The sequence below is a fragment of the Halichoerus grypus genome, chromosome 10, assembly GCF_964656455.1.
Source record: "Halichoerus grypus chromosome 10, mHalGry1.hap1.1, whole genome shotgun sequence".
In the NCBI taxonomy this organism is placed as follows: Eukaryota; Metazoa; Chordata; class Mammalia; order Carnivora; family Phocidae; genus Halichoerus; species Halichoerus grypus.
The window spans coordinates 80,294,520-80,309,857 of NC_135721.1; the positions used below are offsets into that span (position 1 = coordinate 80,294,520).

The 15,338-nt window shown below is 41.6% G+C and overlaps 1 long non-coding RNA gene across 1 annotated transcript; it reads right to left on the bottom strand.

Annotated features, from left to right (window-relative positions):
- Positions 1–11,010: 11,010 nt before the first annotated feature.
- Positions 11,011–14,293, bottom strand: LOC118531150 (uncharacterized). The gene is made up of 5 exons (XR_004915009.2): positions 14,112–14,293; positions 13,571–13,664; positions 13,049–13,153; positions 11,979–12,186; positions 11,011–11,557 (listed from the first exon to the last, which is right to left on the bottom strand). It is a non-coding gene; the product is annotated as an uncharacterized LOC118531150 (long non-coding RNA).
- Between the last annotated feature and the right edge of the window lie 1,045 nt (positions 14,294–15,338).

The following is a 15,338-nucleotide window of genomic DNA, read 5'->3' on the forward strand; positions in this document are numbered from 1 at the left end:
TTGGTTCAACATCCGCAAATCAATCAACGTGATACAATACATTAACAAAAGAAATAACAAGAATCATATGATCCTCTCAATAGATGCAGAAAAAGCATTTGACAAAGTACAGCATCCTTTCTTGATCAAAACTCTTCAGAGTATAGGGATAAAGGGTACATACCTCAATATCATAAAAGCCATCTATGAAAAACCTACAGCGAATATCATTCTCAATGGGGAAAAACTGAGAGCTTTCCCCCTAAGGTCAGGAACGCGGCAGGGATGTCCACTATCACCACTGCTATTCAACATAGTATTAGAAGTCCTAGCCACAGCAATCAGACAACAAAAAGAAATAAAAGGCATCCAAATCGGCAAAGAAGTAGTCAAACTCTCACTCTTTGCAGATGATATGATACTTTATGTGGAAAACCCAAAAGACTCCACCCCAAAACTGCTAGAACTCATACAGGAATTCAGTCAAGTGGCAGGATATAAAATCAATGCACAGAAATCAGTGGCATTCCTATACACCAACAACAAGACAGAAGAAAGAGAAATTAAGGAGTCGATCCCATTTACAATTGCACCCAAAACCATAAGATACCTAGGAATAAATCTAACCAAAGAGGCAAAGGATCTGTACTCAGAAAACTATAAAATACTCATGAAAGAAATTGAGGAAGACACAGAGAAATGGAAAAACGTTCCATGCTCATGGATTGGAAGAACAAACATTGTGAAGATGTCAATGCTACCTAGAGCAATCTACACGTTCAATGCAATCCCCATCAAAATACCATCCACTTTTTTCAAAGAAATGGAACAAATAATCCTAAAATTTGTATGGAACCAGAAAAGACCTCGAATAGCCAGAGGAATGTTGAAAAAGAAAATCAAAGCTGGCGGCATCACAATTCCAGACTTCCAGCTCTATTACAAAGCTGTCATCATCAAGACAGTATGGTACTGGCACAAAAACAGACACATAGATCAATGGAACAGAATAGAGAGCCCAGAAATGGACCTTCAACTCTATGGTCAACTAATCTTTGACAAAGCAGGAAAGAATGTCCAATGGAAAAAAGACAGTCTCTTCAACAAATGGTGTTGGGAAAATTGGACAGCCACATGCAGAAGAATGAAACTGGACCATTTCCTTACACCACACACAAAAATAGACTCCAAACGGTTGAAAGATCTAAATGTGAGACAGGAGTCCATCAAAATCCTAAAGGAGAACACAGGCAGCAACCTCTTCGACCTCAGCCACAGCAACTTCTTCCTAGAAACATCGCCAAAGGCAAGGGAAGCAAGGGCAAAAATGAACTATTGGGACTTCAACAAGATAAAAAGCTTTTGTACAGCAAAAGAAACAGTCAACAAAACCAAAAGACAACCAACGGAATGGGAGAAGATATTTGCAAATGACATATCAGATAAAGGGCTAGTATCCAAAATCTATAAAGAACTTACCAAACTCAACACCCAAAGAACAAATAATCCAATTAAGAAATGGGCAGACATTTCTGCAAAGAAGACATCCAAATGGCCAATAGACACATGAAAAAGTGCTCAACATCGCTCGGCATCAGGGAAATCCAAATCAAAACCTCAATGAGATATCACCTCACACCAGTCAGAATGGCTAAAATTAACAAGTCAGGAAAGGACAGATGTTGGCGGGGATGTGGAGAAAGGGGAACCCTCCTACACTGTTGGTGGGAATGCAAGCTGGTGCAACCACTCTGGAAGACAATATGGAGGTTCCTCAAAAAGTTGAAGATAGAGCTACCATATGATCCAGCAATTGCACTACTGGGTATTTACCCCAAAGATACAAATGTAGGGATCGGAAGGGGTACGTGCACCCCGATGTTTATAGCAGCAATGTCCACAATAGCCAAACTGTGGAAAGAGCCAAGATGTCCATCGACAGATGAATGGATAAAGAAGAGGTGGTATATATATACAATGGAATATTATGCATCCATCAAAAGGAATGAGCTCTTGCCATTTGCAATGACGTGGATGGAACTGGAGTGTGTTATGCTGAGCAAAATAAGTCAATCAGAGAAAGACATGTATCATATGACCTCACTGATATGAGGGATTCCTAATCTCAGGAAACAAACTGAGGGTTTCTGGAGTGGGGGTTGGGGTAGGAGGGATGGGATGCCTGGGTGATAGACACTAGGGAGGGTATGTGCTATGGTGAGCATTGTGAATTGTGCAAGACTGTTGAATCACAGATATGTACCTCTGAAACAAATAATACATTACATGTTAAGGAAAAAAAAAAAGAAGATAGCAGGAGGGGAAGAATGAAGGGGGGGAAATCGGAGTGGGAGACAAACCATGAGAGACGATGGACTCTGAAAAACAAACTGAGGGTTCTAGAGGGGAGGGGGGTGGGAGAATGGGTTAGCCTGGTGATGGGTATTAAAGAGGGCACGTTCTGCATGGAGCACTGGGTGTTATGCACAAACAATGAATCATGGAACACTACATCTAAAACTAATGATGTAATGTATGGTGATTAACATAACAATAAAAAATTTTTAAAAAATGAAGAAATGTGCAACACCTCCAGACAGAAAATTAAAAGTCATTAGTAAGGAAATTAAAGATCTAAGTAAATGTAAAAACATACCATGTCTACATGTCCATGGATAGAAAATTCAGTATTCTAAAGGTATCTGTTCTCCCCCAGTTGATAGAGATTCAATGCAATCCCAACAAAAATTTCAACAGGTTTTGTGTATCTGTACTTTATAAGCTGATTCTAAAATTTATATAAAAATACAAATCATCTAGAAGAGTAAAGACACTCTTTAAAAAAGAAAAATGAACCAGGTGGGAGAGTTTACTCTGTTGGATATCAAGGCTTATTATAAAGCTGAAGGTCATTAAGACAGTGTGCTATTAGCTCAAGGATAGAAAGATAAAACCAATGAAACAGAATGGAGACCCCAGAAACACATCAACCATATACGAACACTTGATTTATGACTGTAGAAAAGGGGGCAAAGAATGGTCTTTCCAATAAATTGTACTGGGACAACTAGATATCCATATGGGTAAAAAATAAAACCTGACCCCTATTTCATGCCATACACAAGAATTGATTCCAGGTGTATTACAGATCTAACTGTGAAAGAACAAATAGTAAAGGCTTTATAAAATAATGTAGAAAAGAACTTCATGTTTTTAGGCTAGGGAAAATTGGGTTGAGGATACAAAAAGTACTAACTTAAGGAAAAGATTGACACACTGGACTACACTGAAATTATGAATTTCTATTTATTAAGTGATGCCATTAGGAGAGTAAAAAGGCAAGTTATAGAAGAAGACATTTGTAACATACACTACTGCATAGGGCTCATACTCAGAATATATTTTTAAATGACTAAAAATTATTAAGAAAAAGATAAATATACCAATAGAAAAAATAGGGAAAATACTTGATTGGCATTTAACAAAAGAGGAAATCAAATTAGCTGATAAACATATGAAAAGCTGCTCGATATATTAGGGTTCTCCAGAGAAACAGAACCAATAGGTGATCTATCTATCTATCTATATCTATCTATTACTTATCTATCTATCTATCTATCTATCTATCTATCTATCTATCTATCTATCTATAATCTATTATTTATTGAGAGAGACAGACTGAGAAAGAGAGAGAGATTGATTTTAGGGAATCGACTCACACAACTGTGGGACCTGGCAAGTCTGAAATCTGCAAGGAAGGCCAGAACCTTGGACACCCAAAAAAGAGTTAATGGTGCAGTCTTGAGTCTGAAGGCAGTCTAGAGGCAGAATTCCCTCTTTTCAGGAAACCTCAGTTTTTGCTATTAATGCCTTCAACTGATTGGATGAGGCCCACCCACATCATGGAAGGTGATCTGATTTACTCCAAGTCTACTAATTTAAATGTTACTTCCATCTAAAAAACATATTCACAGCAACATCTAGACTGAGAATGGGGTTCAACCAAACAACTGGGTACCATAGCCTAACTAGTTTGACATGTAAAATTAACCATCACATTCACCTCTTTAACAACAGAAAAATGCAAATTAAAACTACAATGAGATACCACCACACATGTACCAGAATGGCTAAAATTAAAAAGGCAAACCACATCAACTGTTAGAATGTGGAGAAATGGGGACTTTCACATGCTGCTAACGATATGAAAGTTAGCGCAATCACTTTAGAAAACATTTACAGATGGTCTTAACCTATGACCACTCCTTGGTATTAACCCAAAGAAGTACATGCACATATTCATGAGAAGACATGCACAAAATTGTTCACACTAACATTACTTAAGGGAGCCAAGAATTGTAAGCAATCCAATTATCCATCAAGGGAAGATTGGGTAAATTATGGTCTACAAGTCCATGGAATTTTATATAGCAAATGAAAGTGGAAGAATTATACAGGCAACATCTTAGGTGCCTCTTATAAACATACTGTGTTAAAAAGTAAAAAATAAAATAAACATACAACATGATGTAATATATCCTGTATGACTCCAATCATATAAAGTTTTAAAAATCTCTAATATTTAAGGATGCACAGTTATATGGGAAAAGAATAAAAGCACAGATGTGATTATCATAAAAGCAGATATTAATAAAAATGGGGAGCTCTAAAATTTTGTCTTTTGAAAAATATTATATAAATTGAATCATACAGTATATAGCACTTTGGGGTTACCTAGTTACACTAAGTATAATTGCCTAGACATACATCCAAATTGTTGTGTGTATCAAGAGTTCACTTTTTTTTGTTCCTGAACAGTGTTTTATGATATGGATGTATATTGTGCTAAACCATTCACCCACTGAAGGGTATCTCTGTTTCCAGTTTTGACTATTACAAGTAAAAGTGCTATGAACACTCATATACAGGTTTTTGTGTGAATATAAATCTTCATTTCTCTGGGATAAATGCCCCAGAGTACAGTTGCTGGGTCATATGGTAATTGCCTGTTTATTTTCATAAGAAATTGCTAAACCATTTTTCAGGGTGGCTGTGTCATTTCATAATTCCCACCAGCAATGTGTGGATGATCCAGTTTCTCCACATCCACATCAACAATTAGTGTCATCACTATGTCTTTTAGCCATGCAGCAATATCTCATTGTGGTTCTAATTTGCATTTCCCTAAAGGCTAGTAATGTTGAACACCTTTTCCTGGGCTTATTTGCCATTTGTATTTCCTTTTTCTTGAAATGGCTGCTCATGTTTTTTGCTTATTTTCTAATTAGATTCTTTGTTGACTCTTAAGTTTTAAGATTTCTTTGTTCTAGATCCTAGGCCTTTGTCAGATATGTGGTTTGTAAGTATTTCACCCAGTCTGTAGCTTGCCTTTTGATCCTCTCCACAAGGTCTTTCACAGAGCACAAGTTTCTAATTTTGATTAGTCCAATTCATAAATCTTTCCTTTACATCTAAGTCTGCGATCCATTTTGAGCTACATTTTATATAAAGTGTGAGATTTAGGTCAAGGTTTATTTTTGCCTATGGATGTCCAGTTTCCCCAGAACCATTAGTTGAAAAGGTTACCCTTCCTCCATTAAATTGCTTTTGTACCTTTGACAAAAATCACTTGGGTATATATGTGTGGGTCTGTTTTCTGGGCTGTCTGTTCTGTTGCATTGATTTATGTGTCTGTCACTCTGCCAGTACCACACTCTTGATTGCTGTAACTAGATAGTAGGATAAACTGACTCCTTTCATTTTACTCTTCTTTTTCAAGATTGTTTTAGCTATTCTATTACCTGCGCCTTTCCACATAAATTTTGAGATAAATTTCTCTATGTTTACAAAACTCCTTGCTGGGATTCTAATAAAAATTGCATTCAACTTACTGATCAATTGAAGGAGAATTGGCATCTTTATGATGTTAAGCGGTCTAATCCATGAACATGGTATGTGTCTCCATTTACTACAGTCTGCTTTAATTTCTTTCATCGGCGTTCCATAATTTCAGCATGCAGATTTTGTACAAATTTTGTTATATTTGTGCCTAAGCATGTCATTTTCTTTGGAACTATTATAAATAGTACTGAGTTTTTAATTTGGATTTTGAAGTGTTCATTATTAGTATATAAAGATTCCATTGGGTTTTGCATATGGTTCTTGTATCTTACTACCTTGCCGACCTCATTGCTTAGTTGTAGAAAAATTTTTTTTAAATCCCTTGGGACTTTTTATGTAAACAACCATGTCATTGGCAAGAAAGTACAGCTTTATTTCTTCCTTTGCAACTGGTATGTGTGTTTTTTTTTTAAGTAGGTTCCATGCCCAGCATAGAGCCCAATGTGGAGCTTGAACTTACAACCCTGAGATCAAGACCTGAGCTGAGATCAGGAATCAGATGCTCAAACGACTGAGCCACCCAGGTGCCCCTATTTCTTTCCTGTGCTTTATTTCAGTGGCTACAACTTTCAGTACTATGCTAAATTAAGTGTGGCAAGAACAGACACCCTTGTGTTTGTCCCAGTCCTGGGGGGAAACATTCAGGCTTTCATCATTAAATATGATGTTATCTGTAGGTTTTTTGTAACTTCCTTTCATCCAGTTAAGGAAGCTCCCTCTACTCCTGGTTTGCTAAGAGCTTTTATTGTGAATGAGTGTAGGACTGTATCAAATGAACCTTTTTGCATCAGTTGATATAATCATACAATTTTTATTCTTTAGTATGTCAACATGCAAATTACACTGATTGACTTTTGAATATTGAACTAGTCTTGCATACCTTGAAGAAATCCCACTTTGTCTTGGTACATTATTCTTCTTTAACATTAGTGGATTTTATTTGCTAAAAATTGTATTGCAGACTTTTTAAATTATCTCTTTCTTTTTTCTTTATTCTTTTGTACTATCTTTCTCTGGTTTTGATATCAGAGTAATATTAGCCTCATAAAAAAAGTTGAGAAATGTTCTCTGTTCTTTGATTTTCTGAGATGGATTGTGAAAAATTGGCATTAATTCTTCTTAAAATATTTTCACCTGAAGATTTCTTTTTTACGAGCTTTTTACTTACAATTTCAATTCATTTAATGACTAAAGAACTCTTCAGGTTGTCTATTTCATCTTGACTGAGTTTGGTCATTTGTGGTTTTCTAGGAATTGACCCACTTCTTCTAAGTTGGTGACAAATTCGTTAAGTTTTCCTTCATCTGACAATCTCTGATTTCCCCTTTATTCCTGAAGGATATTTTTGCGGGATATAGGCTTTATGGTTAACAGTTCTTTTCTTTCAATATTTGAAAAAGGTGTGCCTCTCTTCCTTGTGGCCTTATGGTTTTAAATAGAAATCCACTGTCATTTGAGGAAATGTTCCCTTAAGTAAGGCATAGTTTTTCTCTGATTCTTTCATGATATTTTTCTCCATTTTTGGTGTGGTCATCATATATGTATGATCATTTTGGTCAAAATATATGTATGATATTAAGGAGTTTATGATTTCTTTGTGTTTATCCTATTTGGATTTGCTTTGCTGGGGGATGGAGGATTAGCTCCCAACTCCCAGCTCAGGTGCCCACAACACTGGAGTGCAGAGTAGAAGTACCTCAGCCAGCTTCTGCTGGTAGAACAGGTGCCAGCGGGGCTGGGCCCTCCCTGTTCAGCCCGCTGGTGTTTTGTTGGGGTAGGGTGAATATCGCCAAAAAGGTTTCCTTTTGTTATTGGGCCCCCTTTTCCCTATCCTTTGGCCAGGGGAATAGGCTTTTCTTAAAGATGTTTTGTCTAGTCTGTCGGTGATTTACGGTTTGAGACTTCAGTAGTGCCCTATCCAGGATATGTGAGAGTGATCAAGAAACCCAGGGAACTCAGCATCATGTAATTCTTTATGTCCAGGAAGCTCTAGGCTTTCTGCCTTCTTCTTTCCACCCTTCAGTCTCCCTATGCCCATTTGTTGCAATATGTCCGGGGCTTTGGGGGTGTACAAAGAACTTGTGAGGAATGGGACTATCTATCCAGGAAGAACTAGAAGTCAACACTCATGTCTTGCTACTAACAGTATGATCTGTATAGAGCAGAGGTTTCACCCAAGCCCCTGCTGGTTTTGAGAATGTCTTGTCAGCTGCTTAAGATGGGCCAAGAATGAGCCCAAGTTACCACGGCCATCAGTTCATCCTAGGGGGCCTTACTTCATCAAATAAGCTACTTACAATGTATCTGGGAGTCCAATGTGGTGGGGTTGAGGGCCATGTGGCCTGGCTCTGGCTCAGTGGAATGCATGAAGCCAGGTGGAGGAGAAATGCTGAGAATGTGCTTATCCAGCTCCAGCAAGTGCACTTCTCTTTGCTCTGTCTGCTTGCTTGCTGCCTTCTTCCTCCATCTTCTTCCAGACCCTCTTTCCATGAGCCCTCTGCTTGGCCCCAATATTCCAGGTCCCCACTTCCCTGTGTCCTTGTTCCCTGGACTCTAATCTCCTCCTCCTCTGCTGTTCGCCCCCTCCAGAGATAGAACAGGAAACAGCTCCCAAGGGACATAGCCCTGGACCCCTACCTCACCTGCTTTCTGGGATAGGCCTGAACCAGCGGTGGCTGGGCCACAGCACCCAATTCATCTCAGTGGTTCTGTTTTGCATGAAGGGTCTTGGAAATGGAATAATCAAAATCTCAGCTTACAGAAATGAGCTAGGCTGAGTTAAAAAATTAAAGTGGACAGGTCCCATCCATAGCCTAGAGTGTCTGCATTATTCCATCCTAGGGAATGGAGTGTCTGGTCAGTGAATGACTAAACATGAGAGGTCACCATTGCACTCAATGAACAGACGAAGCCGAGGCCTGATGGCCAATCTAAAGGAAATGTATTTCCCATGGCCAGTGTCACATGCTCAGCTTCTAAGAACTCAGAGAGGATTTCTATCTCATCCTTCCATGACAGCGGTCAAATATGAAGCCTCTTTTGGGATCCAGGGAAAACTAGCTCCTGGTCACACATATGGTGCAGCTGTCAGTTCCTATAGCATGTGTAGAGTTCCCCCTGAAACCCACAGAATTAGCAGGTTCCATCATGAATTAGGTGATTACTCATTAGCATTTCACCTGCAACCTGAGGGAAATTAATTTTCCATTCTGACCTGTGATTTCTAATCAATGTTACCTTTAATCAAATGCTTGATGATCACAATTTGAGTTTCATTTAAACCACCTTCCTGAGCCAGAGGTAGGAAGTGGCCAAAGGATGACAGTCCAGAAGACAGGTCCTGTTTGCCAGGCCTCTGGTCTCAGCAGGAGGAAATGGCATCACAAAGGGGAGGCAACCTCCTTAATGGAGTGGGACAGGGAAAGAAAAGAATGCACAGTATTGGACAAAAGTCAGGGGATCCACAGAAGAGCCCCATATCCATGTAGTTGATTTCACTGCAAGTAAGTTTCATCAGATAGGGAGCTGTGGCCGGCAGGCACAACGTTGGCTTGCAGACATGGTGCTTGAAGGAGCTGAGGTTGGGTCCTTGTGCTCTAATCCTTTCCTTCTGCCTTATTTCGCATTCCTACAAAAGGGGGTAGGGGGCAGAAAAGTAGCTATGCAGAAGCTCACTTTGGAAAATCTCTTGAAAGAGGATCAGCAAGATTGATGTGCAGGCAGTTAATAACTTTAAATGTAAAGCAATCTCAGAAGATCTATGACTTTTTAACAAAATAAGGGGAAGGTGGGCAGCACTCAAAACAGAATGGTGGTAATTATTCGTAGAAGGAAGTCTCTAATGAAGCTGAAAACAAAGCTCTAAAGAAAAAGAAGATCAGCTCCAAGTACTGTTTACGTAACCTCAGGGGGTTTGAACACCAAGAACTCACTGTGCCTGAAACACGGTGAGTAAAATGAGATGGAGGGTGGCTGAGCGTTAAGAAACAGAGTTTTTGGCAGAAGGTCAAAGAGAGTGAACGGATGTGGTGGGGCTGGGGGAGAGGGAGGGAACTGGGAGTGAGCACAGCTTTCATGTTGAAAGAAAGTTTGCAAAAACAAAAGCTTGGTTGCTGAAGAAAATGCATAGAGGGAGGAGGGTTCTGTTGACTGGGGCATGAAGGGTGGCTTTGCCCCATATTTCCGGGCATCTACCCCAAGGGCCTGGAGCCCAGGCACCGTGCCAACAACACTGAGGCAATGCTCCTTTTCAACCACCTGGTACCACTCAGCTGAGCCGGATGTGAGTCTACGGCGGAAACTACCAGAAGAACATGATGGCCTAAGGCTGTACATCTGTCCTCCATGTTTACTGAGCACCAGACCAGGCCAGATCTTGGAGCCAGTCAAGTGAACAAACATAGATGAAGTCTGCCCCCTCCACTCAGAGCCAAGCCAACTGAGGCAGAAGTACTGGGACCCACAGCAATCAATTATTGTGGTTGAGTAATCACAATAATTATTTAGACGTGAACATCCTCACAAAGGGCTTTCACACCCTTTAGCTCTCTGGGGCCACAGTGGCCCAGTGAGACAAAAGGCACAGACCTTACTAATTACAGCATATATACCTACCATATTAGCATACATATTCGTGCACATACTGGTTATCAGCATGCATATTGTTGTTAAACCATTCTACAAAGGAGAAGATCAAGTCTTGGGAAAGTTTCAAAACTGTCAAGAGGCAGAATGCAGATAACACCCTGGTTATATAAACCAAAATGGTCCAGGAATTTGAGCATACCGGGGCCTCAGGATGGTCCTCCACGCTCATGGAAAATCCTCCTTATGGGAGCCTTGTCCTCTCCCAGCTGCACTGCCGTCTAGCCATTCCTCTCCTCCTCAGGACCCCTCCCTTCTGTAGGTGGGCCTATGTCACTCACTCACTCATTCATTCACTCAGCTCATGTTTATTGCTTCCTCCCATGCACTAGGCACTGGGTTAGGCGCCATTACCACATTTGACAGGTTATGGCATACCTACCTCTTAACTTAAAAAGAATCTTTATGATGACATAGAAAGACCTGCTTTATTTATGTGAAATCCACTTAAGATAGAAAGTTAAGGGGAAAAAAAGAAATCTAAGGAATTTTAAGTAGTGTAGCATAATTTGGTTAGAGAGGGGTAGGGCTTCCTCAGTGAAGAATGTTTAAGCAAAAGCACTAAAATACAGGGCCCACTGAGCGGGGAGCTCTGAACCAATTTGCTGTGGATGTGTGGTTCAAGAATAAGGCTGGACATGCATGCTGGGGATCAGTCTGAGGACCTCTTGAATCCAGGCCGATTTGGAATGATTTGCACAGGCAGGAGGTAGCAAATGAAAGGCAGAGGTGGAATAATTCTTTTTGAAGAAAGATGTCTAGGAGGGCAGGAAATCTAAGACACCTGTGCACACTCAAAGAGGCACTCACCAATGTCTCCTGAATGATGAATGAATGAATGAATCAATGATTACAGAGGTAGCAACCAGGATCTTTGTCAAGAGAGCGTTAGTGTCTCTTCAGCAGGAACGGCCTGCCTGTGAGCAAAAGAGGCTGCCCACAAAGGCTGTGACATCCCACATTCATCCAAGAGATCACGGCTTCTCAGGGTGTGATGGTCACAGTGAACCCGCGGACGCCGCTGGAGGCGAGCCTACAGAGGGAAGGGTAGAGATGATGGAAACTCAGCTGTCTCGGGGCCCTTCACCACAGCTTCAGTGACGAGAGGACGGGAGAGACATGCAGGGCAGGGTGCCCAGTGTGGTCTGCCTCCCAGTCTCCGCCGCAGTCGCCCCTGCTCTGCATGTGGAGTTGGTGCCATGAATTAGACCCACAGGGGCTGATCTGCTGCAGCATCTCCTCTTTAAACTGTCCAGAGGGACCAGTTCTTCTCTTGCAAAAGGAGAGTCACATACTTTGTAGGAGTGTTAGAGGGCCCCCTTAACAACCAGTCAGGGAAGGAGCTACATCCATGGGAAGTGGTACCACATTACTCAGCTTCGCCTACACGTTTGCCTGCCTGGAATAAAGTCGCCCCCCATCTTCCTCATTCTGACAAAGGGTCACCCACTTACACAGTATTGTCCCTGTTGTCCCTCTCCGGATGTCTTCCTAACTTTATGAAGCAAGAGTGACAGAGGCAACCTGCAAGCATGGAGAGGACTGGCAGCAGTGAATGTCGGAGTCCCCAGCACCTGCAACCGCAGCGGGGAGGGGCAGAGGCAGGGAGAGACTTCATGCGACTCGGTCTTCATACTAAGGGTTGAAGGGTCCTTTGTACCCCTAAAAGTAATACAATGTTATATGTCAGTTATAGCTCCATAAAAATGGGGGCCCAGATGTCCTATTAACAGCAATAACTATAATATTGCCTTAAACCTTTTGGAATAAATAAAACAATTACAGCTAAAACAGTAATAACCAAATGATTTCACATCTTTACCCTGTTTACCCTCAACACCTCAGGAGCTGCACATAAGTCTCAAGGACCCTGAGACCCCTTTGGATGACAAAAGCGAAGGTTGTTGAGCAGGATGACCTCTAACATCTGTCCCAATGCTTTAGGCTCAGGGTCAAAGATTCTTGTGTATGGAAGAGGTGGCCGAATTGCATTTTTTTTAACTTTAGCTACTCATTTGAAAGCATTGTCAACTGCCAATGCCTGATACCCTTCAAAGCCTGTGGAATAAAAAACTGAGAGAGCTTTCTATCCTGGACAATTGGGGTCAAGATGTTTCGGATATGGGAGAGGACAATGGCGAAGGGGCTCAGAAGCGTGCAGGCTGGGGATCAACCTGTCACTGACTCCTCTTAGTCACTGACCCCCACCCCTTAACTACGGTGTGCCGGTCACAAGGGAGTTGCGTGCAGGAGGACAGAGCATCACATGTCAAGACATGCCATCCCCCAACTGGGAGGACAGAGGGAGGTGGTACAAGTGCTAGAAGGGCCAGCATCACTTTAGCAGAGCTCAATTGCCATACTATCAACTATGGCTCAGCATTGACTTCACACTTTCAATTAGCCATGAGCATCAGGTATCAATTATAAGTTAACAATCAAAATTCAGCAATGCATTTTTTAATGTCACCGGGAAATCCTTGAGCTCAGACAGTTGGCTCTTCCTTGCATCTGCAGGACATACATTTTAGCCTGGAGAACAGAGGTCGGGGCTCCCTTGCAGGAGTGCTGCGGGGGTGGCAGCTCTAGAAGAGATGGGGCAGGTGGGGAACAGGCAAGGCAGTGGCATCTGGGGGGAGAAAGAAGGCAAATGGCAGGGAGGTTACCATGCATGCTGGGAGGGCCAGCACAACTAACCTACCCCTTTCCCAGGGTCGGGGCCCCTCATCAGCCCTAGGCCTCATTCATGGCCTAAGTCCTGCTTCAGATTCCCCGACAGAATAACAAACAATATTTGCACAGCACCATTTCATTCAAGATACTCCATCCACATCAGTCCCTCAATAACCCCGTGAGGTTTATCACCATTCATAGAATGGCAGCAGAGGCTCAGGGTTCAGTCCCTCCCAAGGTCACATAAGTGGGAGGTAGGTGTAGGGTTAGAGCCCCAACCTCTTGGTTTCAGGCTCCTTGGGCTTTCTCAGTTTCTAACTATATCTATTCTGTCTTCAAAGGAGGAAAATTATTTTTGTCTTCGAAATCCAACCTTTCCTCGTGGCTTCAGCAGCTCTCCCTTGAAGCCCCTGCAAAGGAACAGGATGTCCAGGCTCTGGGTGGGATCCAGGAGTGCCCTGCAATGCCTAAAGGGGAGCGCATCCAGCAGCATGGGTAACACACAGGAACAGTTAAGAAACTATGCAAGAGCAGGTGTTAAGTGAAAATATTGCAACTATAGAAAAGCATGCGTAAAGAAAAAAATGGATATAAAAACAGAAATACATGTGGTTTGACATGACTGGGTGATGGTCCTAATTGTTTTTTCTTGACATTAAATTTTTCATGATTTTTTTAAGTAATTGTCAACTCTGAACTAGCAACTATCATGAAATATGAATGAGAGGAGCCATTTTGACCTTTCTCCCAGCTTAAAGAGCTCTGAGTTTTAAAGATGTACAGAATATGGACTGCTTTCCCCCACTTAATTGCGGGATTTATCCAGTATGTCCTTCCTGGGAGATCAGGACTGCTGGTCAGTCTTCTTTCCCCTGGCTTCAAAGTTAAGGGGGGACCAAGAGAACAGTCCATACCTGAGATGTGCAAAAATTGGCCATTGAGAAAACTATGCTTTCTTGCATGTGCTGAATCCTCCTGAACTGTTTTCCAGGCCTGGGGAGGGCCTTGTGCACACTCAGCTGCCTCTCTCTTCTGATCGGCTCTGGACGGGCACACGCTGGGAGCCTCCCAGCCAAGCAGGAATGTGGCCTGAGGCTGGGACGTGATCATCAGGGCCTTTGGGGGTGGGGGGGCGGAAGGGGCATGCCTCAACAGGAGGCATCCACTGGGACTGCGGTCCCAGGCAGACTGTGGGAAGCCAGAAATCTGGGAATTAACCATGTGACCACCAGAATCTCAGCCTAATGCTCTAACTGGGGGACTCTCAAATTTTCTTATAATGATGCCAAAGCATATTCCAGGAATGCTGTAGACTGAATGTTTGTGTCCCTGCAAAGTTCACATGTGGAAACCTAGTTGCCAGAGTCCTCAGAGAAGTATGTAGGTCATGAGTTCGGCACCCTCACAATGCAACTAGTGCCCTGATAAGAAAAGACAGGGAAGAACTTGCTTTCTCTCTTTGCCACATGAGGACATAGGAGAAGGAGGCCATCTGCAGACCAGGAGAAGGGCTCCTTCGTCGGGAAATGAATTAGCCGGCATCTTGATCTTAGACAGTGAGAAATCAGTTTTTGTTGCTTAAGCCACCCCGCCAATGGTATTTTGTTATAGCAAAATACCCTGACACTTCTATTCTAAAATCTACCTGCAAAATTCTGAAGTTTTTGAGAGTAGCTATGCAAAAATTCCAAGAGATTAAGGACTATTTGCTGATGGCACCAGCTTCCTATAGACTTAAACTGACAAACATTATTTGTAAGATACAGTTTATAAATTACCCTGATTTTATCTTTTTCTTGAATAAGGGTATAGAGAATTTTTTTATACACTCATGATAACATTTATCTTATCTTCTTGAAACCACAAAACTGTTCTACCCAGAAATAAAAGCAGTGATCACAAAGCACAGGCGCCTTATCTTCAAGGAGAAATGAGAATCACTAGGTAGAAATAGAGAATTCTAATAGTAGTACCCGCAACATCAGCAAAAAACAGTGGCAGGAATGCCTGGCAGCAAAAAGCTATTTTAAATCTCATTTTAGTGACTTTATTTTTTCTTTTATTGTTTCGTACATAATAGTTTTCTGCAATGAACATGTATTACTGTTGTAATTAGAAGAGCAATTTTTAAAAAATAACTG